Here is a 6,315-nt window from a genome sequence, read left to right as displayed (position 1 = left end):
TCTGAGGTCATCAGTCCCCTAGAACTTAAAACTACTTAAACCTAACTAACCTAAGGACATCACACACATCCATGCCCGAGGCAGGATTCGAACCTGCGACCGTAGCGGTTGCGCGGTTCCAGACTGAAGCGCCTAGAACCGCTCGGCCACACCGGCCGGTTCACTACAATTATTCTTGGAAATGAGGAAGAGAAAGAACCACACATTTGATTACTGGTGGAGTTTTACACGAAATAAGAGATTCCTGGGGGAATCCACTCACCTCCAACCACTTACTAATTCACACTAGATACGAAACTTTGGGGAATTCCTTCTCCACAGCTTGCTGCCTCAGCTGGCAAATAATTCCAAATAGAATTATTTATAATTATGTATAATTATCATAGGAAATTTAATTTCTAATTTCCAGGCAACAACATTATAATACATTACTGAGGGAATACAGTTTTCTGTCCAATTGCTGGCACCCACTTCACTGAGTGAACAAGTGTTTTGATAACTCTCAACTCACTTTTGTTTGTCGCAGCTTGATGGAACAAATCTCAACTTGCTTAAGCTTATCTGTTCCCTCTTGCTTGAGGAAGATGTTGTAAGCGATGGATTTTTCCGTCGGTACACGTCTGGTGCGAAACTCGAGATTCTGTGGAGGCTCTGATTCAGCAGGAATTCGCACAAGAGATAAGAATTTTCTGGGTGGGTAATCCATTACCGCTCTCACTGACTCGCAGGGTAACACAGCAGAGATTCAACTCATGGAAACCATTGATATCACATCTTCAGGGCTGTCAAGATCATGCAGCTGGAGGGAGAGAGCCACATCATTTCCTTTGAAATTAGACATGTATACAAAAACGAAAAAAAGAGTAAATTTCTGCTTATGCAGATTTTAATTTATTATACACGTTTCATATACGAATACATACATAAATGTAACTCAGGCTTTTTTTTAAATTCAATGCTACAGGATCTGCAAGCGTCACCGAAGTTTCTGTAAAAGCTTTTGGAGTAACAGAGCATAGTCGGCAGTTGATATGTTGTGAGCGTGTGGGTGCTATTCTGTCGTTCTGCGCAACGGATTAATCTGAGATGTACCCTTTACCGTGTGGCCCCTGCAAGATGCAATTTCCACCCCTACACTACTACAGAAGTCAGACAGACGCTCCTAACGTTCTAAAGAGAAATGCCTGAAAAACTTTCAGCAATAAATATCTTCTGAAGTCGTCCGCTATAAGGAAATGACACAAAAATTCACAAAATTTCTTACGTAACTAGTGGGACACTTGGGTACTGGAGTAGTGCTAATTAGTGTAAGAAATACATGAAACTAACGAAAATTATTATTTATTTTGCAAAAATTCTGAGAAATCACAATGGCACTTTTAGTTATGAACTGAACAAGTTATTTCCGGGTTCTTTTCGGAATGTAAAGTTACCTCTTAAGGATTGGATTCGCTAATGAAATTTCTATACAACGATTGAGATTGTTATTGACTTGGCAGAATGGCTGAGAGCCGCGCCTACTCAACTTGAATAATTATCTGTCAGAATGTTGCTAGGTACGGTCGAGGCTGTCGCGTGTGAAATGCAGTGAAGTGTATTGTTGTGGAGGAAATATGGGGCTCGCAAGAGCTGTAGCGCACAATACCGTAAGCTGCGATGACTGCTGTCTGCGCCGCTCGCTGCTGACAAATAACTCTCGTTCTATATGGATTGACCTTCGCTAAACTCTCCCTACGCCTTGATGAAGTCAAGGACTCCTATTCGCCCCTAGTCTAACTACTGGCGTGGTACACCGGTCAGCTAACCAGTCCACCGCGATGCCACTCAAAAATTCGTTCGCAGGCGTTGTAAGCTACCGCTTCTGTTTTGCTCTTTTCTGCTGATGGGTAAGCCTGCGAGCCGAAGGTATAAGTGAAAAAAATTTGCACAACGGATTTTATAACGCTAATTTGTCGCCCTGACACTTACACGCTCTCCAGAAGGGTAAGCTTATCCTTTGCTCTATATGTGGCGTTAACTAGTATGCAAATCTGGTTGGTTGCTAACCATATCCTCAGTATATGCTAGAATGTTCAGATATGCTGACCTACAAACACCGCCTCCACCAGGTGGTTGCAAACATGAAATACACAAATAAGGAGATAATAAAATGACAAAGGAAAATAGCCGGCCGCGGTGGTCTCGCGGTTCTAGGCGCGCAGTCCGGAACCGCGCGACTGCTACGGTCGCAGGTTCGAATCCTGCCTCGGGCATGGATGTGTGTGATGTCCTTAGGTTAGTTAGGTTTAAGTAGTTCTAAGTTCTAGGGGACTGATGACCACAGCTGTTAAGTCCCATAGTGCTCAGAGCCACAAAGGAAAATACTAGCTATGAAATGATACACTCAGTAGTGTTAAATTCTGTACTCTTCTGCAATTTACTCTATACAAGATTACACAGTACGAGCAACATTTTAGTTCTGCATATTCATATTTGCTAATCGCTCTATCTGGCACTGTCCTGTGATATATTCGCGGTCGTTAATTCAAGCGAGGAATACTGACATCAGCTATGGCAATTGGAATTATATTTAGAACTACACTCGCGACTAGCAACGTGAAGCCTCAGCATAGAACGAAAAAGACATGTGATCAGCAATTTACTTTACTTCCCTAACCCCCGTTGCGAATGTACGATGACTGCAGTGATCTAACGCTTATCGCTGCGAAGGTTCTCGCCTCAGCGAGATAACATAAATTCTACCCACCAAAAGCTTCCGTAGGCACCTCCATGGCTGCCGTGGAACACCAGACGATCCTCAGGCTCTCTCTACAAGTACTCTGTCCCAGTAACGAGGTCGCACACCTCGCCGGGACCAAACTCTCTCCTCGACGCCCCAGGAACAAGTGTTTCTCAGTCGCTACGCTTTTACGTAGCTCCTGTTCTTTTTTCTCCCCCCCCCCCCCGGTCCCTCCCACGCCCCCCTTTAATGTGCGTGGCCAATCATGTTGCTGGAAGGCGTTCGTTTCCGAGTGCCGACAAATCTGTTTTGCAACCGACCGAAGCTGTAGAAGCTTCCAGACTGTTCCAGAAGCTTACGCTCCTGCCGTTGGGAAAACCACCTACACGCCGCCACGCGTTTTGTGAGCGACCCCCCTGTGTTTTCTCCTTGTCCTCGGCCACGTGGCTCCCGCTAAGCCGCGGTCCACCCGCCTGGGGTTTCCAGGAACTTACGGGCGCTGTTGTCTTCAGCTCTCAGGCCTGCCTGCTTTGCTTGTGCCTTTCCCGTTCTCCTGCCAGCCTCCCGTCTCTGTCCTCTTCACTATCGCCCAACGTGCAGATATTCTGCTACAAATTAAGATCCCTAGCCGATGTCAGTATCGTTAATGGTTTCCTGTCTCGATGTTTATACTATTAAAGGGTCTTCTTTCCAGAATGGTAGTTGTAATGTGGCTCAAAATGATGCCACCTTACAATACCTTCCCGTTCCCAGCAATTTTGTACTTGCATGAGGTGACTCTAATAGTGTCGTCTTATGCAGTACAGAATTCATTTACATTTTGCCCTTGTTATCATTCCAAATTTGACGAAGGCAGTCGGACAGATGAATACCAATGTGTCTTTATTGCAACATTCATATTTGGGATTCTACAAACTTTGGTTAAATTTAATTTAAATTAATTGACATGGTAATTATTTATAGATTGGTTCGTTTGTGCTTTATGTTGTTAATATTCATTGTTTGTGGCACGATGATTACAATGTTGCCGGCCGCGGTGGCCGTGCAGTTCTAGGCGCTCCAGTCCGGTGCTGCGCTGCTGCTACGGTCGCAGGTTCGAATCCTGCCTCGGGCATGGGTGTTTGTGATGTCCTTAGGTTAGTTAGGTTTAAGTAGTTCTAAGTTCTAGGGGACTGATGACCACAGCAGTTGAGTCCCATAGTGCTCAGAGCCATTTGAACCATTTGATTACAATGTTCAGGTGCGAGATTACGCATGTCAGCAAAAGAAAACTGTAAACTTACAATGAGATTTATCTATTTAATTATGGCAAATGGTAGTCCTTTTATTTTAAATTAAGTTCTTGTTACGTAACCACTCTTCCTTTCCTAACTGAATGTATAGTAATGCAACATAAAAACATATTTGATACACGTGGTCGTCCAATATTAAGAGTTTTCGTGTTCGCAGAGGGCAGTTTCGTCATTGTCAGTTCATTTAAACAAATAGATATTCAATTTCATTTTAACTAATTAATGTTCATCACATATACAATTTCCTGTGTAATTGGATCTGGAAGTGTTTCTGTCTCTGGTGTATGAGTCAGTTAGCTTTACATAATTGATAACCTGTCTGGGTAAGTCCAGAACTTACTTTAGGTGTACATCTTGTAAATTCAGTAGAGCCAAAATTGTTGTTTACTTTGGCAATTTGTATTAAAGGAAATTACCAATGCCCGTTTTTGGATCGACCTCTCAATATAATAAAGAAAAACAATACGTAAGTATTCAGTGAGTTCGCTTACAGGAAAATGTGTGAATATGATTAATCAGATACACTTTAAATTAATACAGTTTACAAAATACAAAACAAAGAAGAGAAAAAAACAAAAGTCATCGATAAAGTTTTGTCTGTGCATGTTAGTACGAGTCTATCTGATGTGGCTCTACTGTTTGTATGATCATAACACATAGGCACTGCTTGACATTACACTCACACTATCGATGCTAGTTTATTTACAGGAGGGCACTGTAGTCTGCGTGTGTGAGATATGGCATGAACTGACACGCACCTCTGTCCTGAGTTCACTCTAGTACCTTGGCAATAGGGTCCATGGGCACTCCACTTTCTCGTCGATTATCACTGATCGTTGAGGTACAGCGACGTAGGGCGATGGTATGTCTGTTCACAAGGTGAGCAGCAAGGCAAAGTGCTGCGTTGATGGGCAGTTTCACGGATTTTCTTCACCTAGACAGACAACTGGTCGATAGGGAGGTACACAGGTTTTTATGTGGTGCAAGTAGTGGGTATAAGAAAACCTATAGTTCTTCTTCGTTGTCTAAGAGTTTGTGTAGCTGTCCCTATTTCAATCTTCATGTATTTCTTCTTTGGCCTTTAGTTTTTGTGTTCCTAATATTCTGGCTTCGTGATCTTCTGTCTCTTGTAAACTCTTGTAATCAGGTAAGGAACATTGGTTTTTGTGGATAATATTTCTATGAGGGTTGGGTTAGGTCTCCTGCTTGGAAATTCGAGCTTTTGTAGTCGCCTCGGAGCCCGTTGGATGGTGTCGGAAGACACGAAACTATTGTATTCACGACATAGAAGTCGCTAGTTAAGTAATAATTTTGCTACAATGGTAGCGATAATGTTTTCTTTCTCAGTACACCAACGTCGACTGTGTAAGGCCTGCGTTCGGTTGCTGTGATCCTATCAGTTATCTGCCATGTCATCTGCTGTCGATGTCTTATTGAACATGCCGCCACTTTGTAGCTCCTTTGGGCGCTTGCTGCGCGGGCCCATTGATACCTGGAAGGCAGCACTGCGTGTCTGCTGTCCCGCCTGGGGTTTCCAGGAACTTACGGGCGCTGTTGTCTTCAGCTCTCAAGCCTGCCTGCTTCGCTCGTGTCTTTCCCGTTCTCCTGCCAGCCTCCCGTCTCCGTCCGTTTCACTATCGCCCAACATGCAGATACTCTGCTACAAATTAAGGTCCCTAGCCGATGTCAGTATCGTTAATGGTTTCCTGTCTCGTTTTTTATACTATTAAAGCGTCTTCTTTACGGAGCAGTAGTTGTAATGTGGCTCAAAATGATGCTACCTTACAGCGTTTAACTATAACTCTGTCCGTTCACACCACAGAATAGGAGTGGCGGCCAACACAGTGAGCAACGCTTAATTGCAAGGAGTCAATATAGAGTTGCACTTCAATTTGCTCTCGACTGAGGCACTCTCCCAGTGAAGTACTGAGGAGAGACTTGTTCCTCACTCTTTGAGTACACGTACGAGCGGACACGCTCTCGTTACATGTTTTCGCTGCAAGAGCGACAATGGAACGGCCCCTCTCCACGCCAGACGTGAAGGGGTATATCTTTCGGTCTCTTCCATTACTCCTTCAGCTCAAGGCGTCAGGAATATCGTCTGCCAATCAGCATTGCTCTTCTAAAACGGGAGAATGACGTTTTGTTTAAGGCAACCAATCCGGAAATCTGTAGCATTGGTGTTTAGCGTTTGCTGTCTCCCTGTGAAAACCTCTGAAACTGTGTGCTATGCTTGTAAAGAATGCGTAGGCTCGGTGTTCCCACACAATGTAGCGGAATTTGCTTTCAAGCCGAACTTGGGGT

Source organism: Schistocerca piceifrons, chromosome X (genome assembly GCF_021461385.2).
Source record: "Schistocerca piceifrons isolate TAMUIC-IGC-003096 chromosome X, iqSchPice1.1, whole genome shotgun sequence".
Taxonomy (NCBI): domain Eukaryota; kingdom Metazoa; phylum Arthropoda; class Insecta; order Orthoptera; family Acrididae; genus Schistocerca; species Schistocerca piceifrons.
This window is presented reverse-complemented; position numbering follows the sequence as displayed.